Genomic DNA, 22,570 nt, shown 5'->3' with positions numbered 1-22,570 from the left:
CAACCGGACTCTGTGGCTTTTCCCTGGCAACCCCAGCTGGCTTGGTCTGATTAATTTGCCTTTGGTATGCAGCATTACTACATCCCATTACATGAGCAGCTATCTCACGGGGTTCACACAGTTCATGTTGCGAAGTCTGAGGAAAAAATGTAACGACTCAGCAGAGATCAGCGAGTAATGGTGCTGGGGGTAGAAAAGAAAGAAAAAGAAGATGTGATTTTTTTTTTTTGTTTCCCGTGCAGCCTGCGGGAATCAGATGACTTCCTTGTCGTATTCACAAAGGCCATTATTTTTTTCCCCTTTCTGTCACCAGTGTTCATGTTCAATTCATTCAAAAGGTGAGACAGCATTCACTCAAAGTCAATCACAGCACAGTGGCTCACAACCGCTCCTTTTCTATAACCACACAATTACAATATTTATGAGAACTCCTGCTGATGGAAAGAGTATTTCACTTCCCTCCCTTTCCCTCCCCACCTCTCCCTATCTCCCCGTTTCTTTTGTGGTCCTCATTCTTTTCTGTGGGCTTATTCTAATGAAAAGTGTGGCGGTGAATCGCTCGGGCATTCGGCAGGCTTGTAATTTCCACAACACGGTGACGTGAATAACTATAAGCTGATGGTCCCAAAGACACTGACAGCGCCCAGAGTAAATACATTAACAAAACACAGGGGAATAAAGGGCAGAATCCCTCTTTATGTGGCCCCACTTTGCCCCTGAGAGCCTCTCACAATAAATCATATAAAAGCACTGAAAAATGAAATGTTCATTACAGTGACCTTAGACAGTGAGAGAAAGCATGAAAGAGCGAGGCAAAATGACTGCATTTAAAAGAGGAGCGAGCAGAAGGGAACGCAAATGTTCCCATCAGGGTGAATATCTTCTAATACACCTCCGCCGGGGGGAAGATTATTGATAGCGAGTGTATGATTGTGGGTGGGGAGGGTGGGGGGGCGGCATTAAAACTACTCCTACCACCACTGCTTCTGCTGCACCGCCTCTCCGTCATTCCATTAAAGCTCGCTGCTATAATATGCATCAGAATTGCTGCTAGGTAGTCGTTCGTGTGCTACGGCAGGCAAGAGAAATCTCAATCATTTGCACTTGAGGGTTGTGTCCTGGTGAGAAATGACTTATTCATAGCATAGTGTACGTACCAGGGGAAGATTATCTACCCATGGGGTCCACCCTCCTACCAAGGGCATTCTAAAGAAATGTTAACCTGTGGTATAGCACTTTGTGTGGCGCCTGGAGCTGATGTTCCCTCGAACAATGTGGAGTATATTACAGGAAAAGGTTTTCAAAAAGCATCAACATTTGTTAAAAGCTGGCGGCATAAACGTTTTATATTCAGGTTACAGTATGGGATTACGTAGACGTTACAGTATGGGGGGACCCTAAAGAGAGCTGTTTGAGGACCCACTCTCTCTAATGTAGAGAGCAGGCCCTTAAAACACAACCACTGTTATCTGCTATGTGTGCCCTCAAGAAGGCAAACCCTCCCTCAAGTCTGACTCGAGTCATAAATTTGAGGACTTGGTTGACTAACACTGATAAAAGACTCGACTTGACATGGCTTGAAACAACAGGACTTTTGTTTAATTAAATATTTGCATTTTTCTCAACACTGACAAGGTACATTTGTTTTTGAAACATGATTGGGTGATTTCTAATGCAACACGCATGACCCTGGTGACCTACTAGGATGCTGTAGACCAGCAGCAGCAAATGCACATGACTAGGAGTGTATTTATAAATCTATGTGCCTTGACAATGTAATTCGTTATACAGCCTGCCTATCAATTGTTTTAAGCTCAATAAACAGATCATATTTAACTGGAATTTCTCCCATTAGAGCTGGACACTGGAATCTTCCAAGACCATCTGCTGTATTTCTAATGGAAACCCTGAATGGAAATGAAATGCAAAATAAATTAAGCATAGCATTAGTTCAGACAGAACACGATGTCAAGGTCAAACTTTCCGCGTAGGTGCATGGAAGGGCAGGGAGGTTTGCTCTCTCTGCCTCAGGCTTTCCTCCTTTGCACACAGAAGGGCAGAGAGGTGTGCTCTCTGCCCCTGAGGTTTTCTGCGTAGGCCCGATGAAAGTCAGAGGCCCCAGAACAGAGCCATACTGCCAAATATAATACTGTGAATGGCTATAAAGTGTTCCTAACTGAAATAAATTTCATCTTATATTTTCCAGGCTTTCAGGTTAAACATTTCTAAGTCACAGTATCACATTTTACATCCAATCCAATGTCAGTAAGTGTAAAGACATGATGATTCTACAGCTTATGCAAATATTTCTTTAAGAAATCCATAAGTGTGATAACCATCCGATCTTAACATACACACATAAGAACCACTACAGAGTGAGACTAATCAAAGTGGAGGACATGGGATTCAGACCAGAGTCCAGCTCCACAGTACAGACACAAAGCTGCTCCACAATGCCTACTTAATGTCAGATCAGGACACGTAAGAACTCGACAGAAAACTTCTGAGAATACACCAAGACTTGAAACAGACTTAGTGTAGGCTTAGCTCAGAAGTACATGTCACAACGGCACTCACCACTTCAACGTGCAGGTTGTTATTTTCCCCCTTTTAAGGTGGTAATATTTGCAGCCACGATTGAGAAGACAACTCTGCAGCATCACCCGTGTGACAACTGTGAAGTGACACAGTTAATCGCACTTAATTGCATTCACCTGGAACCCCAGGTGTAAAACAAATCCTGAGTAGATTACATTTCATCCTGCTGGAATTAAAACCAGCGGGGCTCTGCGTCCTGAGGCAGCACAAGTATCACACGGACACTCAAGTTAGGGGATAACGTGGATAACAAAATAAGCCCCACACAACGCACAGACACTCATGCACATCCCTCATCATCATGACACATTGCTTGTCATTTTGTTTTGTATGCATGTCCATATCTGAGGTAATCCCACCAAGACAAAGGAACCCTGGGTAATGGTGGCACCAGCTCCGGGGACAGCAGCCATTTCATGGCTGGTCACTCTGGCCTCTCCAAGCACTGTGGTGTGATCGATCCACACACACACACACACACACACACACACACACCCTTTCTGTCTCCCCGCTTCTCCCTGCTTCCCTCCCTCTCTCCTAGGACATTCTATGCGGGCTTACGCAGTGATGCATTTGATTGCACAGTGCCTCACCAGGGCCAACTCATCAAAAACTTGATCCAGGGAGAGGCATGCAGGGGAATAAGTTTGGTGAAGCTATCTCTAGTGGAAACCTGTGGGTAAGATAAACTCTGTTTAAAACTTGAGAAACTACCGAGCAGAACATTTTCACAAATGGCAAAATGTGGTGTCATGCTGTCAAGACGGTAGCCGGGGTAAAATATGTACAGTAGATAACGCAGCAAGGTTTCAAGGCATGAAATAGGCAAGAAATTCCCAAACCTCCACTGCCCTGTGAATAATCTTTAAAGAAAATGTTTAAATTATTAACTTCATCAAACATTGAAAAGCCTACAATGTATCCCGGCTATCATACAACAATTCCATTTCAACAGTTCAGCTTCAGAGCAACAGCTGCACTCTGGCTCGTGTTACAGTTACAGCTACTGTACATCCACTCCCGCCCAGCTACTCCATACACTCAGTGTCCTTCAGTGAGCCGTGTCACTGCCTCAGACCGCCCATTAAATGATTCAGTGGGCTGTCCCAGCTCTTTACTTAAACTTCTCACAGTGTTGGGCTTTATTATTGATGAGACACTGAGTGCAGGATACTCAGATATGCAAGATTTGCAAACTTCTGTCAGATGAACACTCCTCTGTCCCCGTGCCTGTACTGTCATCTGCCACTGTCATGAAATGGAGAAACTGGGAGGAATATTATATGTGTGTGCCACTGTCTCCTCCACCCCATGTCTGGTAAAGATGACACCTCATTATAGTGTGGGATATAGCCTTGGCTCAACCTCTGGCCCAATGAGTTGCCAGTAGATCTCTGCAAACTCCAAAGGGATCGTAACAAGGCTCTAATGTGAAACTGCTTTTCTCAGTGTTCTCACCCATTTAAATCACCTGGTAATTTTGTTCTGGAGAGGAGGAGAACTCTGTAGATAATTCAGCTCCTGGTAAAACCCTCCTGAACAATCAATACTGAAGGAAATCTAACTGGGAGAAGTTTCAGCTGGTTACAATCTGCAATCCTCACAGCTTGATGCCACTAAATCCCTAAATTTTACACACTGGACCTTTAACATGCATCGTGGTGATCGAATCAGAAGCGGACAGCTCTAAGTGCAGGTGTGAATGCAGCTCAGACCACATTCAGAGGTCATCTGACACATATATGGACATATTCTTTCAGTCATGTGTAAGCTAATGTGTCCTCGGCCATAATCAAGGACCACCTACTCATTTGATGTTCTTGCATATCCAGCTACACACCAGATATAAACTGTCTGTTGCTGCTGTTTCAGAGTCGCCGTCCTCCAGGCAACGGCAAGTCTGGTTAGCACGAATTAATGCAGCAGCAGCTGATTCAAATAAACTCACACCGACACCGAAACGGCTCGACTGTCGTTGAACTGTTATTTTTTCCCAATTTTGGAGGGGTTGGAGGCGGAGTTCTCTTCACTCCTCTGAAAGTTGCTCAGTGGCCCCAAAAAAGGTCAACTGCTATGTATAAAATTGTCCGGATTATCGGCAGTGCTTCCACACTGTGTAGCCCATAGAGCAAGCCTACTAGTGACTTCCGGTTTAAAGCTCTGCTAACCTGAATGAGGATAAAATGATTCAATCATACGTCTCTTTCACCACGTAAGTTTGTACGTAAAAAACTTTCTGGGCCACATGGCATCATGTGACTGTGTAATGACACTGTTTTGCCACTACAATAATTGGCCTGAATGTCCAGCACACTTCCTGGGGGCCTGGTTAGATCTGTAACATGTGTGCATTGAACATTGTCACCAACCGTCTCCAGCTGGAGCTCACACTCCCTCAGCAACAGTCCCCAAGAGGTGAGGGGACCATGGGGTGTGCTTGTCTCATGATATAAAAAGAAATAGAGACAGCCAGAGAGAGCAGGGTAAGGAGGGCCTGAGCAAATCAATGTGCTGAATGCAGCTCTATAATGACATAAGATTTTATCCATTTTAAATAGGCTGTAAGAGCGCACAGAGCAAGACAAACCTTCCACCGGTACAAGCAGCAATGCATTTGGACTTTGCAAATGTAAATGATGTACATTATTTGAATATGGAGTGGAAAAGACAGATCTGATCACAAGTGGTCACTCCAGATGCATGTGGAGACATTCAAATGCCAAGTGTGAACAGATTCAGAGCTGTCCACTTGTCATCAGATCACCCAAGAGGCATGATAACAACAGGTGGAAACAGGCTCAAAGACAGCAGCAGCATAGTAGTTGTCTGCTTGAAAACTTTATTCTGAGAGGCCTTTCTAAACCTGTGCATTCATCTTCAGCAAGTAAAGAAACTGGTGTGCTGTAAATCTGTCTGTATTCATACCAAGAACTAGCAGGGTGCTATAAGCTGAATTTGGTTGAGCAAACAAGCTCTGTGAAATGAAACATGTATGCACAAAAGTGAGATATTGTGCTCAAGTGTGTACAGCTCTCTGCGAGAGAACCGCCGGAAACAGCAAATTTACTTGTGCAATCCCTTTGGTAAATGGACAGTCTTCTCTTCTGTGTCACCCCCCAAATCTTTCGCACACACTTGTCCTCCTTCAATTTTCTTTATCTTAGGCTCAAGGTGTATGTATCTTAAGCCTTTTTTCTGTATCAGAGTTCTTTTGTGTTATCTTGGTATCAAATCACATCATACACACCCGTGCGTATGTGTACACACACACAGTGTCTGTCTCTCTGGAACAATGGTGTTCCTTGGTTGAGGGAGCAGCCAGGCTTGATAAGGGCAGTGACTTGATCCCATCTCTGAGACACACTTCTCACACGCAGCTCCAGTGTAATTACAGCCCCCATCCATGCTGACCATCAGCTCCTGAGCATCCCCACTGGGATATGTGAGCCTGGAGTGTTGATGTGTTTCTTGTTTTTGTGTTTTGTGGCATCGATATGTCCCAGGAATGCATAAGGAAAAGTGGACACAGCATTGGAGTTGGGGCGCCTTTCATTCCTATGAAAGTTGCTCAGTGGCAGTTCAACTTCCTGGGTATAAAATTACCCAGATCGTATGCATCTATGGGCCAATAGAGCAAGAGCACCAGAGACTTCTGCCGGCAGAGCAGCTAATGTCAGGTTAAGCCTTAACTAATTTAAATGGGAAACCTAAAGCTTTTCTAGACTTTTGAAATGTTATTTGACTGAATGGATCAAATCCTGATAGTGAAACAAGCCATTCTGCGTTATCTGTGACGCTTACAAAAAATGTATCCATCGATAAACAGATGCCTCTTTTACAATGTATGTCTATGGGAGAAGGTCTTTTGGACCCAATGGCATCAGACCCTACGTTGTAATTCCACAGTATGGTCACTATGCCAAATTGGCTTCAAAGTAGGCATGTCAGGTTCAATTAGTGTTGCTTTCGACGGTCGAACATCCATTACCTGGTAACCAACCGGTTCACTATTATTAAAACAAATGCGTGCCTGTATGACATCAAGTACAAGAGGTCTTTACTTTTGGTCCAGTGCTCCTTTGATTGAGTGAGCTTTAGCACCACATTTTAAAGTGCTATCCATTTGGAGGTAGTGAAATTTTTATGTTTTGTGATACAAATATTTTGCTTGTTATTTTATTCTTTGTTAGCTTTGCTAACAGAAAGCCAACTAGCCACATAAACACTAAACATGTGGAAACATGCTGCCCACTGCCCACCCTCCAGTCTCCACTGCTTAGCCAAAGTTAGCCTTGGCCACTCTGCACGGCACACCACCTGGGAGGGTTGGACTGGAGCTAGCTAGCGACGTTACTCATTTGCAGTCACCGCTAGTACTGCCATTCCATTAGCAGGATTGCATTGCTGTGAAAACATGGTGGCCACCCTCCAGAGTGGTTTTATTTTGAGCAGCAAAACCCCTTTGGCATTGTGAGTATGTTTGCACTAGCCGTGCTGACACTGCTAACAATACTAACAGCGATGCTAAAGGGGGTTTGCAGCTCAAAATTGAGCCCCTTAATGAGATGAGCTGTTTCCATTACCCTTATCCTAACATGAACCACCTTTCTTTTAACGCAATAATTCCATCGCCAACGTTAGTTCATTGCTAAGTTATCATTAGCATAATTAACGAGCTGTAACCCTTCCCACCCTTACCTGGTTGCATTAGCATGAGTAACAAGATGCAGCCTTCCCATTACCCTTACCCTAACCTTAACCACCACTCTTTTAACATACTACTTCACAGCTAACGTTAGCTAATTGCTAACTTAGCATTAGCATAAGTAACAAGATGCAGCCTTCCCATTACCCTTACCCTGGCCTTAACCACCACTCTTTTAACGTAATACTTCATAACTGACGTTAGCAAATCGCTAACTTTGCATTAGCATAAGTAACAAGATGCAGCCTTCCCATTACCCTTACCCTAACCTTAACCTCCACTCTTTTAACGTACTACTTCACAGCTAATGTTAGCATAAGTAACAAGATGCAGCCTTCGCATTACCCTTACACCAATCTGGAAATCCATCAAAAAAAAAAAAAAAAAAAAAAAAAAAAAGTTTTTCTTCCTTTACCTCTGGAGGCACAGCCCAGAGTTTGTCAACTAACGGAAGTGCAGGGGCCTCGGCGATCGATCACGCCCTTCACTTCCAGCGGTGCCCCCAGGGAATTGCCGTGTTGTTTACAAATACTTCGGGTAGAAAACCAGCAGAGTTTAGCTATATATCACATTTTTCACGTCACTATATCACCGTGTAGACTAATCTGATGTTTGTAAAGTCTATAAACACAATGACTGAACAAACGTTACTATTTCTGTGTGCACGTTTTGTAAATAACAATAATAACATCGTAGATTAGCTGGGCTAACCGTTAACTGTTAACGTTAGCTGTTAGCGTTGTCTATAACCATAGACCGTATAAAAATAAGATAATAACTCAATAAACGATCCGTTAATAAAATATTTTTTCCAGCAGATATTTTAGTTACGACATAATTGAGCTAGCAAAGCAGTTTTGTGTTGCTATGTGTGGTATTTATTCAGTTATGGGAAATCACGATGTCTAGAAAGCATCAGTGGCTGCAGCTGACAGGGACAGTTAGCAAAGCTAACATCGGGACGTCATCTGTTAAAAGCCTCCCGTTGTTGGATACGACATGAAACTACTCCAGTTAGCTCAATCATGTTGTAACTACTAAAAACATCCGCTGGAATTTTTTTTTTTTTTTTCTACGGTGACGAGACGGCGTCTCGGCCACGCACCCTCCATTGTGATTGGCTAAAGCGCAGCATCATTCAAACTCAAAGCCCCGCCCCTCCCCCAGTCATCTTTCACACAGGGCTGCCGACAGATTCTACAGTGTAAATTGCAGAATCTGTCTTGAGAGATTACCCTTACACTAACCTTAACCACCACTATTTTTAACGTAATACTGAACTGTTTGCTTATTGCTAACTTAGCAATTTTGGGGCTAAGGAATGAAGGGGGCTGATCGTGGACTAAAGTGTAGGTAATGATGGGCGAGTAGCTAGAGGGCAGGTCACGTAGCTGCTCCAGCAGCAGTTACACCTACTCGCTAGGGGGCGTTACAAGCAGTAATAGCCAAATGAGAGGTGTCGCTAGCTTGCTGCCAGTAGAACCAGGTGAAGTAAACTGAAAAGTAGCAAAATTAACCTGAAGACCAACATGCATAACCGGTCAAACATCTTCTCCGCGGATGATTAATGATCAACCCTTGACATCAAAGCCCAGTGCTGTTCGTGGGGGCTTGGTATGTAGTGTTGTTCTCCTTATATGTGAACTGGTCCAATATTGTGCATTTGTGAAGGGTAACTTTGTGATGAAACATGGAGAGGCACATAAAAAGAAAAGAAGAGTTGAATGCAGGTAAAAGCCACTTCATATTTTTCCATTTCCATTATTAAATCTATACAAATCAGACAAAAAAGATGGAGATAAAGTGCAGCAGTGGAGATCAAGGATATCTGCAGCACTGACAGTCAATATCACAACGCACTTAATGCGTTTGGGGTTTTTTTTTTTTTTACATTTGTATGAATACTCCCAGAAACTGTTCATTGGTCACTGCACTTAAAAGTTTTTTTTTTTTTTGTTTTAGACTCTAAGAACACTTGGACAGGGGTAACATAAGGTGAGAATGAATGAATTTTAGCTCCGCTGTCAATGAAGCAGCTGCAGAATGAAAAGGAAAAATAGACCTGCTGTGACACGTTTTTAAAGTAATCAGAATTAAAGATGAAGATCGAAATAATGCACTGAAGACAGTATTAGTCCACTATCAAGATACAAAAAAGATTAGTGGTGGTATAGAAACTGCAAATTTGGTTCATAAAATTTCCACCAAAATATGAGCACATTGGGAAGGAATAGAGAAAGGACAGAAATCCCTATTTTGTCCCTGACATCACAGCTCTGTCAATCCTGAAATACAAATGATTTGGCATTGAAGGTTTTATACTTGGAGCTGTTAATGTTACGGATGAGGTTCATGGATAAAGGTCGACTCTGACCAAGGTGATCAAGAGACAAGGCAGAGAATCACAAAGAAACAAGAGGGAAGCTGGTTGACTGTAGGCCTCAAGGGTGCAGAAACACAGCTGAATGGATGCATACATTAATACACCGCTACAGCTGTACTGATCAAATCTGTACAAACATAAAAATCCTTCTAATTCTCCTCAGTAATGTCTTATTTTAGAATAACAGCCACGAGGAATGCATCCTAACACTTTGTAATACCAACAGAACAATTTTATTTTTCCCACCGTCTGCTGCCACCCCCTTCTTCCTCTCCGTCCCTCCTTCCTTTCACTTCTGTGTACGATTATCTACAATTCTCTTCCACCACAGGCTGAGAGAATAGATGGTTTTGGCCAAGAAATGCGGCTTTGTGTGCAAGAGATTGTACAACAGTGTGCTTCCTCTCGCACAAATGTGTCATTGTGTGTATGCAGATGGGTGCGTATATAGTTGGATAAAGCCAAAGCGTCTTTTGTAAGTAATGCGATTGGATTACAGTGGTGTAGACCTGCTATTTTCTGTGTGAGGCTTTTCAAATCCACAGGCCTGTGATTGAATTTAGGTTTTGTTCCAAGTTGCATGGTGCAGCAGGACGTGAGGTAGGTGTCCCACGTACTGTATTCATATTCAAATACGCGAGCAGACATCTCGGTGGGCTTGTGTGTGTGTGTGTGTGTGTGTGTGTGTGTGTGTGTGTGTGTGCGCGTGTGTGTGCGTGTGTGTGTGTGTGTGTGTGTGCAGTTTGGCCAAGCATGTAATTCCCTACTCAGGACAGCTGCCGAAGGTTTAGCACGCTACCTTGGCTCCTGCAGAGGTGTGGCATCACAAGGCTGCATTTATGTTGATGTGCCATCTCCCAACACTGCGGTGGAAAAATACCAAGACCTCAGAAGACACAGTATGACCCCAGAATAATAGCCCTAATTCTGAGAGGTACAAAAAGAAAAATCGTCCCTTCATTTGTAACTAACTATGAATATGTGTCAAAAACACAAGGTTATTCAGGTCACTGCAATCTGACCAAGATTATAATCATCTACGAACAAAGACTAAGTGGAGACACTAAAGCAATTTACAAAGCTTCGGGCTATTGAACTTCCATAACATGTCTTCTTTTGAACTAAGAAAATGTCCACAGCAGCATGGTGGTAAAGCGGTTAGCACAGCAATAGTGTTTCTAGTTCAAACCCCATATTGGAGGAGCCTTTCTGTGCAGAGTTTGCGCGTTCTCCCTGTGTCAGAGTGGGTTTTCTCCGGGTACTCCAGCTTACTCCCACAGTCCAAAGACATGCAGGTTAATTGGTGACTAATTGGTGACTGTAAATCGGCCGTAGGTGTGAATGAGAGTGTGAATGGTTGTCGGCCCCGTGAAAAAGCCTGTCAGCCCTAGTCTGGCGACCTGTCCAGGGTGTACCCCGTCTCTCGCCCAATGTCAGCTGGGATAGGCTCCATATTTGGAACCAGAGGTGATTATCTGTGCGTTCCAGTACCCATACTGCCATACCATATAGTATGCCAGGAAAATATTTAGTATGTCAAGTGCAGTATGCCAAAAACACCAGGATGTTCTACTACATGCAGCCTGATTTTGCTGTCTGCAAGCCAGCATGCTTCTCTCTGGCTATTCTGACCCACAATCCTCTGCGCAGCAGAAGATGAGTCACATCGTCTGACCCACGAACAGATGACAGTTGATTGACAGCTGTCAGAAGTCCCAATGACGGATGACAGCGCATTCAGGTAACTTATGACCGGTCAAATAGTAATAATAGGAATATTGACTGTTTAAGTGAACAAAATAATCATTAATATTACAAACAACAAAAGGACATAACTATAAAAAATAACAATGACAAAGAAATGTAGATGATATTTCACTCTTGTTAAAATCTACAATCTGTGCAGATATTATTTTTAAGTTAAACTACATACATTGCAAGGTAACAACAGCAGACCTCTCTGGGTTGATCTCCTTCTCTGGCGAACACGGTAGTGGCCTTTTTTTTTTATCTCCAAGGTAACGGATATAAAAGCAAGAGGGTCAAAGTTCAGAATGTAATGTTATGAGACAGTAGTACGTCCTGATGGTGTGCATACTGCACGCAACACTACATACTTTTCAGAGCAGCTGCAGTACCTACTAAAAGTAAAAAGTATGCAATTCAGAATGTACTCTATGTTTGGATGAGAAGGTGGAGGAGCAAGGGGTGGATCTGACTTATATTCTATCGTAACACCTCACAGACAGCCTCTCACTCAAGTGGCCCTGCCCTTAAAAATGCGTAACTTTATGATGTAATAAAATGTAAACAGGTGAGTTATGTAAAAACTCACCCCCAAAAATTGTCATGGATGTTTAAATTAGCTATAGAGACCAAAACTGTTTTTATATCAGACTGTAAACATGTTTATTTCTGCTGTAAGACTGGGCATTTTAACATAAAAGTCTATGGGGACTGACTTGATTTTGGAGCCAGCCTCAAGTGGCCATTAGAGGTACTGCAGTTTGTTTTTTCAGCCCAAAAGGTTGCTGCTTGCCTACACCAAACTTTAATGTTTTAGGCCATATCCACACGAAGACGGAACTGATTTCATTTTTTTAAAGTTTTCCATAAACATGGAATCGTCTCAAGATATGTGTACATAAACATGAAGCCACTGAAAACGTTGTAGTACATATGCAAGGCCTTTAAGTGGCGCTGCAATGCTGCCACAAAGTACACCAAAAACAGAGAATAAGAAATGGAGCATGCACATAAAACTTCGTAAACAAACACAAAGAAGAAGATGACGGAAAATACAATTGCCAGAGGAGCCCACTTTGTATGGACTGACGACGAGGTAGAGCTGCTACTTAGGGTCACACTTGATTACAAAACTACAAAACTGCAGGAGAATGTTGACTAGCGCATGCGAGTTAAGGGAGAGGTGGGGTTATGGCGTCATTGTTTCAGAAAAGAGGCGTACTGTGTAAATACAGAAACGCCAAGGTGGTGTCTTCAGATTTTTTCACTCTGAGACCTGGTTTCAAAAGTTGCCGTATTTGGGCTCCTTAAACACTGGTTCCTTGTTTACAAAAAGGTCTATACGATAAAAAACCTTTGCGGACACACCTAATCTTGTCTCCATGTGGTCATGGCCTTATTCTTATCTGTTCCCAAAAAGTGTTCACTGAGGGGTCTGTTTATATATTATTCATAGCCTGATTTATACAGCATTGAATTCATAAAAACATTGCAAAAATGTTTGTTTGTTTGGTTTTTTTTTTCCACTGTTGAGAGTATTTTCTTATTTATGGAGTGAAAACAAGAGATATCCAGAATTCCCTTTGTAAAAAAACCTTTGACTCCAATATGTGGAAAAAATGAAACAAGAGTTTTGAACCTGGCTTTCCACTGTCCTGATTTCTGTTATGGAAATGTCTGCAAACCAGCAAATAATTAAATAGTGCCTCATTTGCATATTTAAACACACTTCAGAATAACTGTATTACATAAAAATCAGCATCTTAATGTAAATAATCAACTGGGGAAGTTTCATGATTTCATGTTTTACCTTATTCACCTGTAGTGTCTTAAAGCATACTACACAGAAAAAAACCTATTTGGTAAAGTGGTCCCAATGAAAGTAATGACTACATGACTAAAAGATGAACTGATTTAACACTAAAATACAAAAATCTTTGTAAACAGACTTCAGATGAATACACATTAGTAAGAAAAGAATAAAAACGCTAATTCAAATCACTGCAATCGCCCCAGTCGTGACTGCAAATAAAACACAACTGTGAACTTCAGCTTTAGTTAGTTAACATCCCACTTCTCCTTTCATTTTTCTTTTTATCACTTCTACTGTCTACAGTATTTTAAAAACATGGAGGTATAATAAGACATGAATCATCTAATGATGACATAACAGGCGCCCTCTCAGCGAAGGCAACTGGAGAAAAAATATGTGCTTTTCTCGGAGCGGTAATTATTTACATAATTATGGCAACAACTGTTGCTAAGTGAAGGTTTACTGAGTTTGCCTCTGTCCCAACTTTGTATCTAAAATTAAACAGTACAAAAGAGGCTCTGATGCATACAACACCGTTGAAATGAGGGTGGTTGCATAATATGACATTTATTTTTTTGGATGTCGCCATACCTCTCTGGTGATTTTGTGTTACATTATCTACTCCCTGACGTGTGATGCTCCTGACATTACGGCTATTTTTTAAAGCTTTTGTAACAATAACTGAGCACTAGAAAAATGACCTATTCAAAATTTAGTTGAAGAGAAAAGATACTGTATTAGTCACTTTCATTTTCTGTATTTGGTATGCTGGAGGTGTTGAAAGCATGGCTTTCAGACCGCTACAAGGAAAACATGTACTCAGAGGACCTGGGAAATTATTGCCATCATACCATCATTTCAGAGCTCGCATGGTGATGGTCGAAGGGCAGTCTCCCTACGCATTCCTTCACCCGGCTGTAAAAGTGAAATACTGCCTCACAGCCCCGACTGCTGTAAGTATACTTATCAGTCTGTGCTGAAGTACTATCACCCCACTAAAGATTTTTGGTGTTTTGAATCAATAAATGCATCTTTGCGCTCCTGAAAATGATTGACCGGTTCTCTGCTTCAAGTGCTGACTGCGTATGTGCCGGTAAAATAAGAAGAAAAAAAAAACACTTTTGTGAGCTATTATGGTCTATTTTTTGAGGAAATAGTCAAAGAGCCATAAGGACTGTCAATGAAAAGTGGTCAAACTTCAAAAACTGACCGCGTGTCACACTCCACAAGAGATAAAATGTGTTTGCAGAGGAGTTCATGATGATTTCACCATCTCTTCCTTCTCCTACATTTATTTATCTCACACGTTTTTCTCGGCCCATTTTTGTCTCTCTCAGCTCAGTATTCTGACAACTTAACAGGCTCTGGTGAACGTTATGTTTCTCATGTGTATTTATAAAAAGGGACATTATATATTTGCATAGAAGTCATCATCAGAATAAGGATAGCTGGTGGTGCTGGTGTGTGTGTGTGTGTGTGTGTGTGTGTCCACTCCGTTATGGCAGAGCCATTGCGGCTGTCCTTCAGCATTGCTGACGGAGGATATAAATTCATTACTCCCTAAAGCAGACAACCCATCATTCTCAACACAGTGGTTCTCGTTCACATACAGTGCACCGTTGGATGTGCATGTGCGCAACACCTCAGTGTGTGTAGCATTGTGTGTGTTTGCACTTCCCAGTCTGCTGCGTGGGTGTCAGAACTGGTGAAGGTCAAGCAGATAGGTGGGGTCAGCTGACTGTTATTCAACAGTGGCCGTAACGGAGGCTGCCAGGAATATTGATTGACAGCGTTTACAGTAGACAGCTCCACTTGGCATGTCACTGGCATAAAATGTAAGACTTCCCCAACAGTCAGGAAGCCCATGATTATCTGCCTGCATTTATCACACTTCCAGACCATGAGCTGAGGCTAGAGTGTGTGTGTGTGTGTGTGTGTGTGTGTGTGTGTGTGTGTGTGTGTGTGTGTGTGTGTGTGTGTGTGTGTGTGTGGATGTGTGTGTGTGTGGATGTGCTGTATGTTTACCCCTTCACAAATGTTCTTGACCTTCCATGCCAACAGAATGTATTGTATCTGGAAACCATTATCTGCTAGGGATAGAGAATGAGAAAAGACATGATTCTACAAGAGTCTACAGCCATGCTGGTGACTCTGTGAGGCTGTTCTTAGACACAGCAGTGTTTTTTAGCTAAATTCTAACATTAGCTTGCTGAAATTCTCACAATGACAGTGGTAGTATTGTTATGTTTTGCAGGTGTAATGTTTACCAGGTTCAATTCATGGCTTAGTGTCTCAGCATCATAGACTGTATACAAATAATGGCTGTAGCCAAAAGTGACCATATTTGGACAAGGGGGGGACTTGTCGAGGAGCCTGGGGTGGTACTGGATCATATAAAGTTGTGACTCCCATAGACTGTTTAAAATAATGGATGTAGCTAACATTATGTCACCTATTGGTTTGTGGACTGCTGTTTTGAAGCCTTGGATCTGGTGTTTCAGCCATAGCCATCTTCGAATTTGGAGTCAAGTGTGACCATATTTAGACATGAGGGTGAAGCTGTGGAAGAGCGAGGGGGAATCTGACTCATAGACTGTAGTGACGCTTTGCAGACAGCAGCCAAACCTTACTTATGCACAACTTTTAAACCCTGATATAATTTGAAAAGGTAAGTCATATAAAAATTCACCCTCCACACAGTTGTCATGAACGGAAAAATTAGCTATAGAGATCAAAACAATTTTTTTGTATCAGGCTGCACACGTGTTGATTGCTGCACAGGGGGGTCTATGGGGATTTAGTTGCTTTTGAAGCCCGCCTCAAGTGGCCACTTAAAGAACTGCAGTTTCGGGCACTTTGCCTTGGCTTCATTTTTCAGCCCTAGTAGTTGCCGCTTGGTTAGCATGCTATTTATTTGCTAATTAGCATTAAACACAAATTAAAGCTAAGGCTGATGGGAATGTCAACAGTTTTAAAGGTATTTTCTTTCTTTTCATAGACCAAAGAACTGGTCAAATGTACAGTTTGACCTGATGATAGCACAAGAGGATGGATATCTTTGCCAAATATCATATTAATTAATTTAATTGTAGATACATTTCAATAAAAGTCAAAAATATTATCCTCATTTCAGCACTAGAAGAAAAATCAGAGGGTCGCCAAAGTCATTCGGAGTCATCGTCTTGGAATCATGAATGTCTGTAAAAGAAAATTGGTGTTGATGTTGAGCTATTTCAGTAAAGAAGTGACAATTTTAACCTGATGGTGGTGCTACAAGAGCTGTAAGAGTATAATGGAAGTCTTTACGATACATCCTCTGGGCAACATAAGCATCCATACCCAATGTTATAACAATCTATCTGATATGATTTAGATATTTTACTAAAATTCTTTTAAAAAGTCAACTTTGTGGTGTTAATTGAAAAAAAAAAATCAGAGGATCATTGAGGTAGGCATGATTCATCTTCTGTGAGCTATGAATATCTCTGAAAAATTTAATGGCAATCCATCCAACATGGTTGACTGATCAACCGACTGAGTGATCAAGCACCATTGCCATCCCAAGAGCCATATCACTGGCTAAATACCCACCAACATATAGAGGCACACATACTAAAGTCATATTCTGAGACACACTCTTAATTTCAGAGATCTTTTGAAAGGGATTCAATCTTAATTCAATCTTAATAGAAAGTTTCCAGCGGCCAATTTTAGATTTTTTTGCTGTTATTTGTACATTCTTTAGCTGTGCTCATTTCATACCATTTCCCCCAGTGATTTATGACAGGCAGAGATATAAAGGACATCGCTTTAAATGAACCAAAAATGGCCCTTCCTCATCCACCCAATGAAGTTATTCAATTGCCACCCAATATGGCAGGGACAAATGACACCCATTAGGGTGCAAAGCTTCCACTTGCACTTTGGCCTGAGCCTCTCACCTACTGTTTATGCTGGGCATTCATCAGCAGGGTCTGATCACTGGACAGAATCTCTAAAAAGATCATTATTTTCCTATTATGGCTACTAGAGGCATATTATATCTTTGGCACTGGAAATGTCACTTGGGCACACATATTATACTCGCAAGCAAAGGACCAAGCAACATTAAAGCATCCTCCTCTTTTTATTTGCATTTTAAATGTGCACATTAAAAAACGTCTGGAAAGTATCTCAACATACTGCAAAAAAGTTTATATGCTTGGGGGAGATGGAGAAGTTGGCACATCAATAAAAGGTAAATGTGACTAAGTGTAATGGAAACAGATTCAGTGGATAAATGATAACGTACAGTCATAACGTACCATCACAGCAAAGGTCATTGCAACTTCTTTTACTCATCTCTAAATGACTTTTAACCTGCTTACGCACACAGAGCTGTTAACAGAACTCCAAGAGCACAAAGCTGTAATATTAGTTGTTCAGAACTCTATTCCCATTGTCCAGTGTTTTCTGTGTTATTATTCACCCATTGTTTTCCTCCGTTTGAGGTCTCACAGTCACTTTTTTATTCATGTCATCTCATTCTGTCTTCCCCTCCAGTGTTATAATGGCACCTGACAGTAGTATTAGCGCCACCTATTGCTTATCTTGATGAACCAATGTTTGTGTTACAGTCGTGGCTGGAAGACAGCATAAATCTGAATTTTTGTTTTGCCAATTTTCTGAAAATTTTGTTAACACTACATTTGAATGGAAACCCAACTGTAGACCAACAACCAATCACAGCCGACTGGTATCTTTCCTTCATTCTGTAAATACCAGTCTAGGGTAACTATAAAAGGAAAAGCTGTAATTTTAGTGCAGGGCTACCCAGAGCTTTACATCTGGCCCACAATCACTACTTTAGGCCTAAGGGCCCTGACAGCCAATGTCAGTCCTTCAGTGAGCATCTCCCGCCCTACTTTAGTTGGTGTGTCCTGCATCATTGCCACTAGTGAGCTTCTTTTTGGCCAATTTAGCATGTTGAGTGGGCATTGGAGATGGCAGAGCTCTTCAGTGAATAAAATCCCTCTGATTGGAGGTTCCACACAGTACAAAAGAAGAGAAGAGGAAGTGAGGAAAGCAAACAAACAACTCAAGCCGAGAGGGTGTGAGATGGAAACAAACAAAGCAGGAGAGATCTTTTTTTAAGCCATTGAGTTCTTTAGCAGAAATGGTTTGTAATTATTTGTGTGAATATCCTTTATTCTTTCAACATCAGGTTTGGTTGTCAATGTGCTAACTGGCTAGCTAGCATTTTTGAATCCGTCCTATTGGTCTTCTGGTTTCTGTTTATTTATGACGAATACAAACGACAACTGCCTGCTGGTATGGACTGTTATTTTCTCCAATAAACACTTACAAAACAACACCTACAACATCAGCTCCAAACTCTGGATTTTTGGTAAACAGGCCATGATGAGCTGCTGGTTAAGGCTGCTTAGCAACATCAGGTTCAACCTGCCTCTGCGCCCTTGAAAGTTGGCACATGAGTAGCCAACAGCGCCCGACCTTGCATTTTTCTAGGCGGTAAAAGACGCGGCATGTGTCCTGGACCTAAGACTACATGAGAAGTGTCTCCTGCTACTAAGGGCTTCAAGAGGTTCAAAGAGGCTCAAAGAGGTTCAAAGAGCTCAGACAGATCAGAGACAAAGACATTGTGGTATTTCCCCAAAATGTCATTGTCTTTGATGCCACCCACATCCTGCAATGGGGTGGAGGGGGGGGGGGGGGGGTATGAGGAGTGGACAAAGAAATGAAGGGCTTTCAACTCCTCCCCACCTCTCTATGAGAACCAGCAAAAGAGAGATAGATGAGGAAATTGGATTGAACATCTGAGTGTAACAGAGGACAAGAGAGTAGAAAGGGTACTGAGAAATTGTTAAGGAGGAAGTAAAGGGTATAAAGAGCGGATGAATGGAGGTGGGAGGAAAAGTAAAACTCTATCACCAAATCATCAAAGCCTCCAGTCTGTGTGAGGAAGTGAAAGGCAAACCTAAAATGGCAGACGGAGAGACATGTGGCTCTATTTTTGTGACAATGCGCCGTGCACGGTGGAGACATTTCCAGATCAATTTGTCATTTGGGGTGTATGCCGCAATTTTGATGTCAAGAATGAGGGGTATTTGTGCTTTCACTACCTACTTGTTCAGACAGATTGTGGTGTATCATGTTCTTTGCTTTTTTAATGCCTCTACCAAGTGTTCACATATGAACAGATCCACAGAAGACTTATGAGGCCTATCTGACTGTGATATATTGCATCACCCAGCAGGAAAAGTGTGACACTCGGCTCTGACTTCAAACGTAGAACTGTCCATATGCCATGACATGTAATCCGCATGCTTTATTGGTTTCTAAGATAATTTAATTAAGGCAATATTCTGCTGCTACTGTACCGGAAGACCTTGTGCGTCTGACAGCAAGAATTTAATATGAGAAGCGACCACCTGAGACATTACTCTTTCTGCGGTGTTAATGTTTGCTTATCCTTTGTTTGTGGTTTGATTTCCTTCAGCATTTATAGCTTGTGAATCTAACAATAAATAAATGTTAACTCTGATAAATTCAATTCTCTAAAGTGAGTTTCGAGTGTCTGCTAATTAATTTCCAATCTATCCGGTCCAAATGGAAACCAAGGACTGTCTAGGCAACACGAAAAATGCATTTAGAAATCTGAAAAACCTCTGATGCTCTTTGAAAACTGTAAAAACAGTGTCTTTCAGGAGCTCAGTATATAAAAGTGTGTACCTCACAGGCAAGGACAAATCACAAAACTGCTTTTAAATGGAAGAAGAGCAGGCATTTGAAAGGTAACCACTGATGCCAGCCCATACCGCACTTGGTGATGGTTTACTGCTCCCAATACCAATCGCCAGTTGCAATTTTTGTCATTCCATTTTGATCATTAAATGGTCCGCCTCCGAAGGACAAGTGAGAGCTCTCTGCTCAGTTGACAGCTGATGGGGAGAAACAACGGGGAAAAACAGCGTGTAAAGCCAGCATGTCTTTACATCTTACTCAATGAATGAGGGGTTTATTTCAACCACACCAGAGTTGGTGGTTGGTGGAACAGCTGAAAGACAGTTCTGGTGAGTTTTAGTTTGTTTCTGTCGAGTCTGAATTTAGACAATTAGACAATTAGTTTGTCTTAGTTCGGTAAAAGAAAGAAACTTGAACTGGAAAGTGTCGGGTTGTAATTTTTTTTGTTTCTGTTTTTGTGGGTTTATTTTGTCTAATTTATAAGACTAAAAGACCAGATGGAAAATTTTAAGATATCGCCAAACCCTACCATCTGTATGACATTTAAGACCCATTGAATTTGGCACAACACAATGCAAAGTTTGCCCAGTTCCTTTTCTATGGGACACAAGCATATTGCATTGCAAGACATTTCGGGATTCCGGGCGACCCAAGACTGACCAGCAGAAAGGAAAACTGTGTTTGCATGTGTGACATTTTTAACTGAATGCGAATGAGGAAAAACTTCAAATCTCTGTGGTGATTTGCCGTCAAACTGTCAATGAAATAGTGACCTTGTAGCTGGAAAGGAAGTTTAGTATTAACCTTTGATGGATCACTCTTTCATTTTTCCAAACATATGATAATATTTTTTCAGGGAGTGCAGTTAGTTACAGTGTGGGCTCCATGCTTACTCCGACAGCTTGTCAGGCCTTCACAAAGGGGCGGGGCTTAGCAAAAGGTCAATTGTAGGATAAAGTGCTGGTTACTTATTGACTCTATAGCCCCTTTTACACAGCCTGTTCAAGGAGGGAATATCTGACATTCCATCTTGCTGTTCTGTATAAAAGGTACGACCCTGAAATGTGGTGACAAAGTTGTCTCGCCTTAAAGCAGGCAGCGGAGGTAGTAACAGCACCAAATCGACGTCTGTATAAAAAGGGACAGCCGGAAGGGCGGAATGAATGTGACATTTTGACAACTACAAATGGGGGATTTAAAAATCAGCTAATAGCAGTTAGCAGCTAACACAAAGAAGATGAACAGCAATCAAAAATGTCTGCAAATGTGGGAGACAATGTTCCTTACTCTCCGAGCAGAGGATGAGGTCACCTGCCATAAAACAGGGATGGTAAATGATTGTTATTGCCATGTTATTCCATTTTTATTGTTTAGAAAAAGCTGCACAAAGCATATGTTACATTTACCATTAGAGGTTGATGCTCCTTTACAGCCATGCTCACACCTCTTTTGCTTTTTGTGTGCTATTTAAATTCACACAAAAGCAAAGCCGGCGTGATCAGGGTTTTTCGTTGCTGGATCTCTGTGTGAAAATGTTTGCTAATGAGCAAGCTATTCTCCAGCCTCCAAGAGCTGACACATCCACCGCAATGAGCGGTAAGTGGCAAATGGGATGTTGTGCAATTTGCTTCCAGCGGGGCTTCTCGTTCACAATATGTGCCTGTGGCCACTAAATTACAAGAAGTTGGCTGCCGTGTGAGCCAGCACTGTTCCGTCTCTGATTCCCAAGCTAAAAAGTGAGCCCCCTAATTTGAGGTAGGATGGTTAAGTCTGTAAAATCCATGAGCATGTGTGCATCTTTCCATGTGTCTTTTTTACCCAGCCCTATGCCTCAGTTTTAATTACAGATAAAAGGGATGAGGGGTGCATCCGGCGAGGGAGAGAAATCACAGAATCAAGACAGGCTTAAGGGAACATCTGTTTTCTTTGCCAAAGTATGGCTGAGCTTGTGGGTTCATTTTTTTCTGTGGAACCACATGACCTGAGCAGGTATGTAGCAATCAGAGGAGGATTATTTTGCATTCACGGTAAGACGGGAACTAAACTTTCATCTCCTAACCCCCGCGGGACACTGAGCTTAAAATTCACCTGCAGCTACTTTAGTTTGCACATGCCAGCTGGGTTTTTGGGAATAGCAAATAGTCTCAGAAGTGGTAGTTTATTGTTCATTTCCAACCTGTGGAAATGCATGAGCAGTATAACTGACAACAAAGGCCTCGTACACAACACCACAAATGAGGTGGAAGACAGTGTGTGAAGTTATGAACTGTTGGGGGTGGCATGACAGAAAATCTCCCAAAGGTCTTTAAAACTGGTGATGTGGGAGGCGCACCAAATATGGCGCGGAGGAAAGTTCGATTATAGTTCATCAACAGGCTCCAGACAGTGGCTGTCGGCCAGACTCAGCAGCTTGGCGATGTATGGCGTAACAACTGCCGATCCTCTGGGATCTCAAACCAGGGGCAGGTTGGATGATGTGCTCGGCCGCGCGTGGTTTCCACATATGCCAGGGTAAACTCGGAAACTGCTCTCCAATCCACAACATTAGGGCTCCAGATACTCAATATAGAGCGGGACAAAG

General features: G+C 42.0%; 1 long non-coding RNA gene across 1 annotated transcript in view; it reads right to left on the bottom strand.

Annotated features, from left to right (window-relative positions):
• The window catches only part of LOC125883064 (uncharacterized), a 341,181-nt gene that overhangs the window by 249,608 nt on the left and 69,003 nt on the right, over positions 1–22,570 (bottom strand). The gene's annotated exons all lie outside the window — the stretch shown is intronic.

Source organism: Epinephelus fuscoguttatus, linkage group LG22 (assembly GCF_011397635.1).
Source record: "Epinephelus fuscoguttatus linkage group LG22, E.fuscoguttatus.final_Chr_v1".
NCBI lineage: Eukaryota > Metazoa > Chordata > Actinopteri > Perciformes > Serranidae > Epinephelus > Epinephelus fuscoguttatus.
The sequence above is the reverse complement of the archived record's forward strand: the minus strand, read 5'-3'. Positions and strand labels throughout refer to the sequence as shown.